The sequence below is a fragment of the Leptinotarsa decemlineata genome, unplaced genomic scaffold (genome assembly GCF_025532065.1).
Source record: "Leptinotarsa decemlineata unplaced genomic scaffold, Ldec_3_MD MMD2_tig00001064_RagTag_RagTag, whole genome shotgun sequence".
In the NCBI taxonomy this organism is placed as follows: Eukaryota; Metazoa; Arthropoda; class Insecta; order Coleoptera; family Chrysomelidae; genus Leptinotarsa; species Leptinotarsa decemlineata.
In genome coordinates, this window is record NW_027412558.1 from 13,021,780 (window position 1) to 13,036,080 (window position 14,301).

Consider the following 14,301-nt stretch of genomic DNA (forward strand, 5'->3'; position numbering starts at 1 on the left):
TTATGACCCTTTCGAGCAAATCCGGTTCGCCGTTGACGTAATTCAAAAACTCGTGAGCGATGCTTATGTGACAGATTTTTTCTGGTCAACATTCAGCAATTTTCAAAAAAATTGCTTGGCATGAGCCAACCGATATGCCGACATCCTCAGATATCTCTATTGATTCAACGATTCTTCATACCAATGTTCTTCTCAACATTTTCATTGGTTGTCGATGTGATGTGAGTCTAGGACGAGCATCGTCATTCATATCTTCTTGACCTTCTGTGAAAAGCTTGTTCCACTTGTAAACATTTTTTTGACTCAGAGTTCAATCACCGTATGCCACTGACAACATTTCAAGTGTTTTTGACCACTCAATTCCATTTTTACACAAAATTTGATGTATATTCTTCGATTCATCTCTTGATTCTATTCTTTATACCTCTCACCAACAAACTAATCATAAGACGAGTGTATCAGTTTGATTTTTTAAACACACTATAAAAACAATCAAATGTTCGACATGGCAAAGAAACAAATCTAATGCCTTGGCAAATTCCTCGGCTTCGCCTCACCAATGAAAAACTAGCCGCGGCAGTTACTAAGACAAGACTTATTTCATTTTGATTTTTTAAACACCCTGTTCAAAAAATCATATGTTCCAAACGAAAAAGAAACAAATGTCTTGGCAAGTTCCATTGCCTCGGCTTCGCCTCTGCAATGAGATACTAGTAATTACTTCTCTGCCCAGTTGAACAAATAAATATCATTTAATACTCAAGAAATGAATGTACTATAAACTAAGCTAACAGTTTCTTTCATATCGTCAGAATTGATATTTTTTTATTGACAACAGAGATGTGAGTTGCTAGCCAATGTTGAAACATCTCATTAGAAAGAAAAAACAAAAGTGCTGCTGCCATTAGCTAGAGTTATTCTATAGAAATAGGATTGAAGACAATATGGGGTAATATCAGTATTATTGGTAGAGATTTCTAAGCAGAAACTATTCATGATTACTTGTAAGTAAAGGTCTGGAGAGCGTCAAATACCGTTCAGATTGCTCGTAGAAAATGTTGGAAAGATAAATCAACAAACAACAGTATCTTACTTTGTTACGGTTTGGTTATCTAGATCGGGAGCGCTCAAACTTGAACTGTTGGCGAACTGTTAGACTATGATCGATCGACTCTGAGAAGCTGCAAGTATATGTGATGCAGGATTTTCGTCTAGATAGGGTGTATCGTGGCATAGATATTAGTTTACCGCACAATATGCATTTTTTTAGTCAAGGTAAAGTGTAGGTCTGCTCTAAAATGTCAATGAAAAAACTAATAATTATTCAAAATTGCGAGTTTATTGGTTCTTATAGAACAAATGAGCTGTAGTGCCTAAACTTAACTAAAGGGTGATTTTGGATGTTGAAGCGTGGCACTGCATGTCCTCAGCATTTATTTATATCGGCGCGAAAGAAGTTTCGAATGTTCCCGCCAAACACGCCGCCCGAAGTTTCTAGAAAAATCGACGGGAATCACCGCGGCTTTTCTTTGACAAGTACAGCGCGTTCCTTTGATGAAGCTGCCTTTTGCCGCTAGCAAGGGGGTTATTACGATGAAAGAAAGTGATGAGGGTGTTATTCTGGACTAATTATGGATCGAATAAATTCTATTAGTTTATTTCATATTGTTCTAGTGACCTATCTACTAAAACACAATCTGTGAATAGTTCTATATCGGAATTTTTTCTCGAGATCGACTCTAAAAACACTCGATCGACTAGTCGATGGCGATCGATCGTTTGAGCATCCCTGATCTGAATAGTGCTTTGTAGCATTGAAGATAGATGAAATGACAAGTGATGTGAAAGACCAAACATCAACTCACAAATACAATATAAACACTAACGTATTTTGAGGAAACTCTTAAACTCCTGCATATAATGGATATGTTACAGATTTGACATTTAGTAAGAAGTATAGGGAGACCCAATAATTCACAACACAACAAAGTTTTTGTTTCGGGGTTGAAATTAGATGATTTTAATGTATTTCCACGTGTTAAAACCGAAAGTGACCATAAAAATTATATATTAGCTCTTGTTTTCAAGATATAGTATCATTATATTATATATATGTATATTGAGTTTTCAACAAATGAAATATTTCATCACCAACAGTTGGTACACATGTTTGTTTACATAACACCCCTCTCATCAGCTGTTCTTAAGTAGTAAACATAACCTATGTGAGTTTGTCAATTGTACGCACGTGGTTGCTATTGAAATTATCGTGTGAAGTTGATTTTTAAATTAATTTAAGTGCTGATCTGAAATGCCTCGAAAGTGTGTGAATTCTATCGATAGCTTTTGCTATATTTGTGGTGAAATAACATTTAAGGCTCAGAAACGTAAAATGACACCTATCGTTAAGACAGCCTATGAACATTATTTTGGTGTGAAAGTTGGAGACCAAGATAAATCATGGGCTCCTCATATATGTTGTAATTCTTGTTCCGTCATATTGCGAGAGTGGCTGAAAAATAAAAACCGGGCAATGGCTTTTGCAGTACCTATGGTTTGGCGTGAGCCTACCAATCATACAGACGACTGTTATTTCTGCTTAACTCCTCCCATTAAGCAAGGTTTATCTATGAAGAAAAGAGGAACGGTTAAATACCCTAATCTCCCATCTGCTCTTCGGCCTGTACCACACTCAGACAATTTGCCAGTCCCTTCTCCACCCCAAAACTATGAAATTTTAGAGGGAGGTGATGAAGACTGTTTAGAAGGAGCAACCCATCCTATGACCCTGATTTTGAGGTAAGCGATAGGTCTAGTGATCCGCACAGAATTAGTCAAGCAGAGTTGAGTGACCTTATAAGAGATCTTCGCTTGTCTAAGGAAAAGGCTGAGCTGTTAGAGTCAAGACTGCAACAGTGGAATCTTCTAAAACATGATGTGAAAATATCTCAGTACAGACAGCGTCAAAAAGATTTGCTTCCTTTTTTTGAGAGAAACTAAAACCTCTTAGTTTGTTCTGATGTTAATGGTTTGATGGACTGCTTGAATTTGGATTACACTCCATCTGAAGGGAGACTGTTTATAGACTCTTCAAAACTAAGCTTAAAAGCTGTACTTCTGCATAATGGAAATCAGCTACCCTCTATTCCTATAGGTCATGCAGTTCACATGAAGGAAACGTATATAAATATGAAAACACTTCTCCAATCAATCAAATATGAACAACACAAGTGGCACACCTGTGGTGATCTGAAAGTCATTGCTATACTCCTAGGAATGCAATTAGGGTTCACCAAGTACTGTTGTTTTTTGTGTCTGTGGGACAGTCGGGATAGAAAATCTCACTATAAAAAAATGAACTGGCCTACACGAGACCTAAACCCTAATGAGAATAATGTAGTTTACGAGCCTCTTGTAGATCCTAAGGATGTTCTCCTTCCCCCATTACATATTAAGTTGGGACTAATGGAAAACTTTGTGAAGGCCATGGACCAGGAAGGACAAGCTTTTAAGTACTTGAGAGCAAAGTTTCCCAGGTTGAGTGATGCTAAAGTCAAGGAAGGCATCTTTATTGGGCCTCAAATCCGTGAAATCGTAAATGATCCTGCTTTTGACATGATTTTAACAGGAAATGAAAAAAGAGCCTGGGAAGCCTTTAAGGGGGTTGTACATGGGTTTTTAGGTAACAAAAGAGATGATAACTTCACAGCATTGGTTAAAGAGCTTCTTCAAGCTTACCACCAACTTGGATGCAACATGTCCTAAAAAATTCATTTTCTTCACTCTCATCTTAATTTCTTTCCACAAAACTGTGGAGCTGTGAGTGACGAACAAGGAGAAAGATTCCATCAAGACATTGCCTTAATGGAACAGAGATATCAGGGCCGTTGGAATGAAACAATGCTTGCAGACAACTGCTGGTCTGTGTGTAGGGATGCTCCAGAAGTGTTTTATAAAAGACAAGCTAAACGACAGCGATCTTACAATGAATCGGATGGACTTAATTGAAATTTGGTGGTACAAACTTCTTTTATTTGTCAAAACACTAAGAATAATGTTTTTTTATTAATTTTGTACTTAAAATATTCTAAAAGAAACATAACAATATTGTTTTATCTACTTTCACTTTTCACGTATAGTATAACTACTCTTTAAGATTAAGTACTGTGTATCTCAAAAACCAGAGCTAATAAAATTTTTCATTGTTATTTTCGTTTTTATCACCCCAAAATTAGTAGAAATTGACTAATTTAGTATAGGAAACATTCAAACAATATTTTTTTGTTGTGTTGTGATTCAAGAAGCTCCACTTTTGACCGTAGTAAAAAAGTCCGAGTTGGAAAGCATAGAAAGAACTATCGCCTGTTTGGCTGACGTACCTTTTTTGATGAACTTTTTACATAAAATCTCGAGCACGGTGCGAATCTTAACAATATGAAACTATAAAAAACACCGCTACAATCAATCAAACACAAAAACCCATGAATGTTTAATGTGCGCTTTCGGCGAAGTCCGAACATCCACCTGCTTCTAATAATTAGAAAAAGTGAGCATTGTTCGGAATAAGGCGGCAGCCATCAAGCTAGGAGGACGGCTTTTCCTTTTACGTCGACGTGATGTGGGCTCTCTTCGCGACAGCTGGCTCTTGGTTTAATTTCGTCAATATTCAGTGAGTTTTTGTTGTCTTTGCGAGACGGGTTACTGTTTGTTACACGCGGGATCGACTTATTACGGTATTAGAGAAGTAGGTGCGGAGAGACTGATGGTCTTTTGTTGTGTCGGTGATAGTTTCGGCATCTTCAACGGTGTTTTGAGGAGTTTGACGAAATTTTGAAAGTGTATTCAGTTGGTTTCGTTGCGAGTTTTCTTGTAGAGAGTGTGAGTACATTGTGAGATTTTCATCGATTTGCAATTGTTATCTTTCAGACAGCGTGTACCCGGCATCTTGTAGGTTTTGTTGGCTGAGAAGCAGGGTCAAGGTCTTATACATACAATGTTACACATTAAGTCTGCAGCATATGGAATTTATTTTAATAATAGATTTAATCAATGGTTGAAACCTCAGCTAGTTTAGGCCTAGGAAATAAGTGGAAATCAGCCTCTTTCTCTTCATCATGTGCTTCTCTAAACATGTCAAATTTGACATTTTTTCTCGCAAATTCCATAAAAATCATGTTTCTGCTTGGAAGTTTCGCAAAATGACGAAAAAAAGTAGCTCTGTTTATTATTATATACCTAGATCTACTTCAAGTTTTGAACTCTCTATATGTACTGTCACGACTCATTTCCAATTTTTGAATTTTTTTAAAAGCTTTGCTCTACCGATTTCGTAATTTCAATGAATACGCGGCTTCAATCGTGCTTAGGAATTACCCACATTGACCTATTACCAGAAAAAATGTACCTTCAGGAATTTGTTATCGCAAAGTTCATGAATGTTTTGATTTTTTTGCTGATACTCATTTGGAATTTAAATGTGGGAAGTTTAACATATCAATAATCGAGTAAACGAGTTCTGACTGACAATCCTTTCTCCAACAGACTTGTATCCAATTTTTTTTTTTTTGCGAAGACAAACCCGAAATATCATGGTTCACCTTAACGATCAACTATTATTTGAAAAAAAATACTTTTCTGTAAACTGAATAATGAAAACGTTACTTCTTTAATATAATTTTTACCAATTTATCATCCTAAAACTTTCCTTCCATCGTTTTGGACTGATGCAACTTTTTGAAATGAAAATAGTATAATTAATTAGTTTTTTCAATTTTGTGTGAGTGAACATCGAAAAAAGGGATATTCTGTATCACAATTATTTTTCTGTTGAGATCGGGAACGTACCAAGTACTGAAATATTCAGTTTAGTCAAAGTAACTGATATAGTGATTTTAAAGCTATCGGCGAATTTAAAGGCCAAAAAACCAATACAAAGTAATAATGCGGCTACGAATTAGTCCACGTGGACTGAAGAACTGGCGGTTCGTATTGGATAATTTATACTGAGTTTTATGATTGGATGTAGAGTCATAAAATTAAATTTGAAGTCATTTTAAGGTGATCAATAAAATGAAGCAATGAGTACCGCCGTTGTGTCGTCAATGTTCAGCTCAGGAACTGATCGCGATTTGAGTGTTGAAACTTACTCTAGATTTCTGTTATTTATTTAAAATGTGGCGTCCTTGGACAAGTACTAATAGTAATAACGAGTGTGATAACAACGCATACTATTTCCTGCGTAGTGATTCCAATAGCGATGGTGAACAATGTGAAAAAGAGATACCAGTAAATAAGATTCGGATGTATTTCAATATTGAAACACAGAGAGTATGTTTCAATGTATATAAGAATCTACATTGGTTTCGAGAGAAAAAAACTATTACAAGCAATATCAGATTTGACCGACATTCCTTTCTCAACTGTACGTAAAATATTCAAAAACAAATATTTTGAACGCAAGACGCGATGTGATGCTGGAGTATCAAAACCTTTAGATGTTCATCTAATAAAATCATTAAAAAACAATTAACGACTGTTACAAAAGTAATAAGATTCCCACAACTGAAATCATAAGGAAGAAATTGAATACTTCCGACCATAACGTGAGCTGCTGTTACAAAACTCTTCAGAATTGGATAAAGAAACCAGGATTTAGATTTAAAATAATAAACAAACGCCAAGCAGTTATGGAAAGCAGAAGAATAGCGGAATTGCATAACAAATACTTAGAACAAAAAACTAAATATAGACAAGAACTACAGCAAATTTTCTATTTAGACGAAACTTGGTATGAGACTATCGACACAGATACGAAAGAGTGGACTGATGGTTCGAGAATATGTACGCCTAACCGATTTATAGTTAATCCAGTCACTAATTATTTGATTGGTCAAACCACCAACACTGACATAAAAACTTGTCAAGTTGACTTGGGTGTCACACCAATAGGGTAGTTCCACTTATGTTTCGTTTGCGTTTACGCAGCTATTTTTATCAAGTACATTTCTGGTTTTTCACATTTTGTCTTCAATCGAGGACCGCATGCCCGGTACTGACGATGCCCAATAGGCTGAAACAGCTGTCTACCGGTGGCTCTTAAATTGAAATCAATATGGGAGTGATCAAAAAGTACTTATCTATTCATATATATATATATATATATATATATATATATATATATATATATATATATATATATATATATATATATATATATAATGTGGCGTAAAATGTGTGTAATATATATATATATAGCCATTCTACCATTCTGATCATTCCCATATTGATTTCAATTTAAGAGCCACCGGAAGACAGCTGTTTCAGCCTATTGGGAATCGTCAGTACCGAGAAACTAGAGAAATTATAATGATTGAAATTCGTCAAACCGTTTCCTTTATCTTGACCATACGGTACTCCACGTCATTGTTTATTCACAGTTATAAGAAACTTTCAATATTGTCTGATACATTACCATCTCAAAGATGTAAATGAAATCATCACCAATATCAACAAATTTCGAGTCGAATTCTATTTTCATTAATGAGTTTGTATAATTCACAAATATTTGTTTTTTCAATAAATTGTTTACTTATTTGGTTTCGAAAGTATTTAAAAAAATGTTCGTCATATCAAAAACAGACGGAGGGTAATAGTAATATAACTACTTATACAGTGTCATCCCCAAAGTAGGCACCATATGGGAAACTTATTTATTAAGGGTTTTTCGACAAAAAGTTATTCCTGATAAAAGTTTGTGCATCCCTTAAAACTGAATATGCACCAACAAAATACAGTAAAACACACGTAATATACGAGGAGCCTTCAAATATTTGATTTTGAGAGTGAAGTATTTTTATTTTGAAAAATTTTGGAAAATGGTATTTAGAAAAGTTGTTCAGCATTGAAAAATTCATCCAGATTTGAAATCATGGCCATCCAAGTGAAGTTTTATTTTTTTACCCATTTTTTTAAATGGGGACTATGGAAAAAAATTTGCTAAAACGATAAATAGACAACACCCTGTATACGACAGTTCATTTCAAAAGCCTGCAGTATTACAAATTACACAACTATGGTGTTGGCCACTTTCAATTTTTTGTAGAGTAAGTTTTTGGTGCAAAGTTATTTTTATTACCGAAAATTATTCAAAATTATACTGTATTGCATTTTGGAGAATTATTCTGGACAAGAAAATCTACATAAAGTCAATGAGTTTGTTCCGAAATTCCTATTTTATTTTTTATGTTTTGTGATTTGATATTATTGAATATCAAGTTCTTCTTTCAACACAGTATAATTTCGAGTGATTTTCGGTGTTAACAAAAAATAAAAATAACTTTGCACCAAAAACTTTGAAAATTATTTGACTCTTCAGAAAAATTGACCGTGGTCAACACCATAGTTGTATATTTTGTAATATTGCAGGCTTTTGGAATAAACCGTCGTTTACAGGATGCTGTTTATTTGTCGTTATAGCAATTTTTTTCATAGTACCCTTTAAAAAAAATGGGTTTAAAAATAAAACGTCACTTAGATGTCCCATGACTTCAAAACTAGATGTATTTTTATTTCTGAAAAACTTTTTGGAATAACATTTTCCGGTATTTTTCAAAATAAGAGTACTTTACTCTTGTCTTGAAATCAAATATTTGAAGGATCCTCGTATATTACGTGTGTTTCACTGTATTTTGTTGGTGCATGTTCAGTTTTAGGGAATGCACAAACTTTCATCAGGAATATGTTTTTGTCGAAAAACCCTTAATAAATAAGTTTCTCATATGGTACATACTTTGGGGATGACACTGTATAATAATTGCGATTCTGATTCATCTTCTAAAAGGAGTTAGATTTCAGTTACAGTGACATTTTGTTATACTACTTTTCTGAAAACCCCTGTTATACTACTTCACGGTGAGTCCTGGACATTTTACAAAATTCCAAATTCAAATGTAGAAAGAATGTATGATAATTAGTATATCATAACCGTAATAGATATCGATTGGAATTTATCATGTTTCTAAATAAGTTTCAGTGTGCTAGCTCTCTCAAAATGGAATTATTCAAAAAGATCATCGTTTCTCTATGATAAAATTCAATACTTATTCTGTTAATCTTTAGAATTTATTTATTAGATATTTATTCAACCAATATGTCAGAATCGTTAAAGAAAGACATTGACCATCCAAATGAGTAGGTAAGACTTAATTTTTTCAACATAAAAGTAAACTTCTCAATTTGTCATCCATGTTATGATGTCACTATTCTTATAAACGTCAAGTCATAAACATAATTTATTACAAAAATTCAAAGTATATTTGTCAAAATCATTTTGATTTAATGCAAAGTGCCCAGTTACAATCAAGTTTGTCACAAACCTGAATATTTATAGGTTATAAATACTAACATAACTATACCATCTGCAGATCAACCCACAATAAAACAGAAATGTAAATTGTTTATTCAATCATCATACGGAAAACAAATCGCAAAAATATAAAAACGGAATAATTTTATAAGAATTGTTTCTGAGTAGATTTGGATACTCTCCATGGAATTCATTTATGATGATTCAGTCAGTTCTGTTATATTTCAATGTGCTAATTGCTTTTCCGAAAATAGAAAGAAGCTTGCAGAAAAAATAGAATGAGTTATAAAGGAAATGTATATCCATATTCATTTTCAAATTATTGCATCATATTCACATCACGTTATTGATATAGCAAAGTCAGCTTCTCAGATACTAGAAAGTGTTTCATACACCAGTTTTTAATGATTCATAATGCTCAAATTGAATCTTCTTCAAAATTGCTCACAGATATGAAGCTGCACCTCTATCTAAGCATACTCTGAAATTGCTATATTATATCCAATCTCGGATTCAAATGAAACACACTCGATAAAACTTTTTTATATTTATTTCCTGCGGGACCCGAAAGTCACGAACGTAGCTGTAACTGCCTACGTGTTAATGTTGGGTGTATGCTAGAAATTCTAGGTTTCCTAACCCGAACTATGAATATGAGGTAGTGTTGATCTTATTTCCTGTTTTCGGCAATCAAGTGTTGCCCATCTGTGCACTTGGCTCCACCACGTTGATAAGGCCAGTAGTCAGAAACACGTGTCTGTGGTTTGCCCTCTAATTTTTCAGAGTACTGTGTCGTAAATTCTACTCCTTTTTTATTCAAATCATACACACTTGGTAAAAGCTTTTTTTATATTTATATCTTGCACCCGAAAGTCACGCACGTAGCTGTAGCTGCCTACATGGTAATGTTGAGTGTATCCTTGAAATTTTACGTCTTCTAACTGAAACCACAAGTGTGCGAAAGCTGCCTACGTGGTAATGTTGGATGTATCCTAGAAATTTTAGGTCTCCTTACTGGAACCACAAATGTGCGGTAAGCTCCTGTTGGTGTTATTTCCTGTTTTCGGCAACCACGTGTTTCCCATCTTTGCACTTGGCTTCACCACGTTGATGAGGCCAATAGCCAGAAACACGTATTCGCGGTTTACCTCCCCCCCATTTCTAGAGTGCTGATCCGTGAATTCTCCTCCTTTTTTATTCAAATCATACACATTCGATGAAACACACTTGCTAAGTTAAGGAATAACTTAGGGAAGTTGAATCGGGTGTAGCAGTCAGAGGCAGAAATATTGCGATTTTTTTTTCTGTTTGAGCTTCCGAAGCTTTTATTGTGTCTTCATTGATGATATTATAACATCGGTGATATTATAACATCGTTGATGTTATAATGAAGCCAGCAAAAATGTAACATAGAGGATCTTCATATATGTACGTTAAGAATAAAACTATTTCAAAAATATACAAATAGTATGATGAAATGTGGTGATTACTTTGATGACATGAAAATGAAACTTGAGAGTTGTGATGAACAGGTTGTCAGTGAAAGATTAATTTTGACAGAAAGTTATTGAAAGTTTCACTATATTGTTCTGTGAGATCTCACTGGTAATACTGTAGTGGTCAGAATATGAAATTTCTGTATCAAGAATGAAAATGTAATTGTTCTTTGATAGCTATGTATGTGAAATCAATATAGAATGAATTTTTATAAAGTATCTTCTTGTCGAGACACGATTTTTTCAGTGAAAAACTTTGTTTCATCTCGTTCAAACAAGACAAAACGAGACGAAAGACGAGAATCACTTCTCTGGGTAACAACACTGAGATCAATTTATGAGTGAGTGAAGATGAGAAACTACGCGAAGCCTTCACAGAAACGTCATCTATGAGTTCCTCACAAATATCTAAAATAAATGAGGCGGTTTATTGCAAAGCTAGGTTCAGACTTTGAGCACAAAACGAAAGAAAAATTAATCTTTCCGTTTAACGTTTCCGAGGAATATTTCCCAACTAACACTTTAAACTAAATACAATATTCTAACATGATTCTTCCTATATATTATCATTTGGACTCCCATACAACATCTCAGGAAGGAAATATCTATTGTGAATAACATTTTCCGCCTCTTTCAACACCTTTAACTACCCACAACCATTCATACGCCCAATCTTCTTCAATTTATATCGTAATTTGTAAAAGTTTCATCTTCATTCATAGTTCATTCGTTTTTATTCAATGAATATGCACACAATTGTTTATATAGGTTTATATAGATTTATATTTGATGGACTTGAGAACTTTAGAATATAGAAATGCAGTAGAGACGATAGTTCAAATCATTCTGAAATGAAATGAGTTATAAAGATATTTATGAGTTATGGTGAAGAACTTTGAATCCATTCATTCATTTTCCTATATGAACTCTCAATTTCAAAAATCACAGGGATATATCTACAGAATGGTTTCAATCATATCTGAATAAAAGAAACTCGCTACCGAAGCTACTACAAGAATCACAACTTTTGGGTATATATATAACAGAATAATTAGTGACTGGATTAACTATAAATCGGTTTAATTCGTTAGGTTGCAGTCAATAGCTGGGCTGTTATAAAGAAAACTCTTTGTTATATGTCAAACTTTCGGTATATTTCACACCTTCGTCAGGACAACTACAATAATAAGAGTATATATCTTGTAAAAATATATAAATATGGAGAACTTACTAACGTGAGAATAAAATATAAAATGGTTCGAAAACAGATAGAAAAACATTAAATAATGACAGTTGATAAAAATTTTGGCTGACAATGTCAAGTGGGACAATTCTGAATGATACTCGAATTACTAGATCTTTTATTTTCTTTATCATATTTCAGTAGGTACCTACGTGTGAATTTTACTAAGACTATCAATATCAGTTCGTTTATTCATTGAATGTTCTTCGTTATTAATATGTATCATTTCCAAAAATATTCTGTTAATTGTATTGGTTTCTCTATCTTAAATATTTGGATTTTCAAAATTCATTTTATGGTCCTCCGAATTAACATGTTCTGTTAATGCACAAGAATTAACATTTGGATGATGCTACTAATTTTCCTTTATTTTCAGTATTTTACTATTATTGTAAGTTACAAAAAAGATTTGAAACTCTATAACTTCTGTTTAATTATCTGCGAGCGCTTTCGACAGCTGGTCGTGCTGTCATCCTCTAGGCCCTACTCTATCTGAACGTGTCATCCTATTGTGTGTCTTTTTATGAGGTCCGAACGCCTCAATACAGATACTAGAGGTACTTTAGGTAAACTTGCCTGTATTTGGATTACATCAGGTACTCTTCTTTGTGTTGGATCTTCTCTAGGTTTATTGTTTCTAGGAGTGTGTCTTGATTTGTTCAATATATTGAATGTTAGGTCTTGTTGTGTTTTGATTTGTACTTGTTCCTCGATAAGTGATTCATGACTGTTAAATTTATGGATGTTAAAGTTTTCCCAAATGTCTATGCGGTTTCCCTTATTGACTTGTTTTATGAGTTTTATGTTCTCTGGTGGGGGGAAATTATGTTTGTTTTGTATGCCGTGTATTGCTAGGTTTGATTTATATACTATTGGGTTTATGTATGCCTTTTTGTGCTCATCGTACCTTTGGATCAGTTTTTTCTTGGTTTAGCCGATATAGAATTTGTTGCAGTCCGAGCATTCTATACTGTATATCCCGTTTTGGTTTTTGTCTTCTTCTTTTTCATAGCTGTTTATTTTTTGTGTTATTTTCGTGTTTGGCTTGTATGTGATGTTGATGTTCAATAGCTTGAAGATGTTTGTTAGTTTTTTGGTTTGGTGTCCTACGTACGTAAATGCTGTCCATCGTTGTGTAACATTTGTCTGTTGGGGTGGCTTGATCCTCATCGCTTGATCGTCAGATACGTTGACGATGGACTGTACATATCACAAAACAATGGAATAAGAATAGATCAAATAACAAAAGAAATTAACGATATGAATCAAAAACTATTGTTCAGCATTGAGGAAGAACACAACTCAAAACTTAACTACCTGGACGTAACCATCGGATATAACCACAACAAAACACAATTTCGAACGGCAATATACAGGAAACCTACAAAACAAGCTCCACCATACCCGCAAGTTCAAACCATCCACCATCACAAAAAATGGCTGCCTATAACGCATTCATATATAGAATGTTGAGGATACCACTCAGCAATGAAGCCCGAAACAAAGAACGGAAAATCATATACCAAATAGCGAATGAAAACGGATACACCCAAAAGACAACAGGTGAATTAGAAAACAGAATCAAACAAAAAATACAGAACAAGGATCAAGCCTCCCCAACAGACAAAACAACACAACGATGGACAGCATTTACCTACGTAGGACACCAAACCAAAAAACTTCAAGCCATTGAACATCAACATCACATACAAGCCAAACATGAAAATAACACAAAAAATAAACAGCTATGAAAAAAAAGAAGACAAAAACCAAAACGGGATATACAGTATACAATGCTCGGACTGCAACAAATTCAATATCGGCCAAACCAAGAAAAAACTGATCCAAACGTACGATGAGCACAAAAAGGCATACATAAACCCAATGGTATATAAACATTCAATATATTAAACAAATCAAGACACACTCCTAGAAACAATAAACCTAGAGAAGATCCAATACAAAGAATAGTACCTGATGTAATCCAAATACAGGCAAGTTTACCCAAAGTACCTGTATTGAGGCATTCGGACCGTATAAATGGACACACAACAGGATGACACTTTCAGATAGAGTAGGGCCTAGAGGATGACAGCACGACCAGCTGTCGAATGCGCTCGCAGATAATTAAACAGAAGTTATAGAGCTTCAAATCCTTTTTGTAACTTACAATATATATATATATATATATATATATA

At 34.1% G+C, this 14,301-nt stretch overlaps 1 protein-coding gene across 7 annotated transcripts in view; it reads left to right on the forward strand.

The window, feature by feature from the left end:
- Window positions 1–14,301, forward strand: part of LOC111507040 (uncharacterized) — a 415,477-nt gene that overhangs the window by 246,882 nt on the left and 154,294 nt on the right. For 2 of the 7 annotated variants that reach the window (XM_074175698.1, XM_074175701.1), the window contains exon 1: window positions 4,696–4,878. The exons of 2 other annotated variants lie outside the window; for them this stretch is intronic. The gene's annotated coding sequence lies outside the window, so the exon portion shown is untranslated. Of the gene's footprint in view, window positions 1–4,695; window positions 4,879–14,301 lie in introns of those variants that run through there. 3 more of the 7 variants (XM_074175702.1, XM_074175705.1, XM_074175704.1) reach the window with 2 other exon arrangements.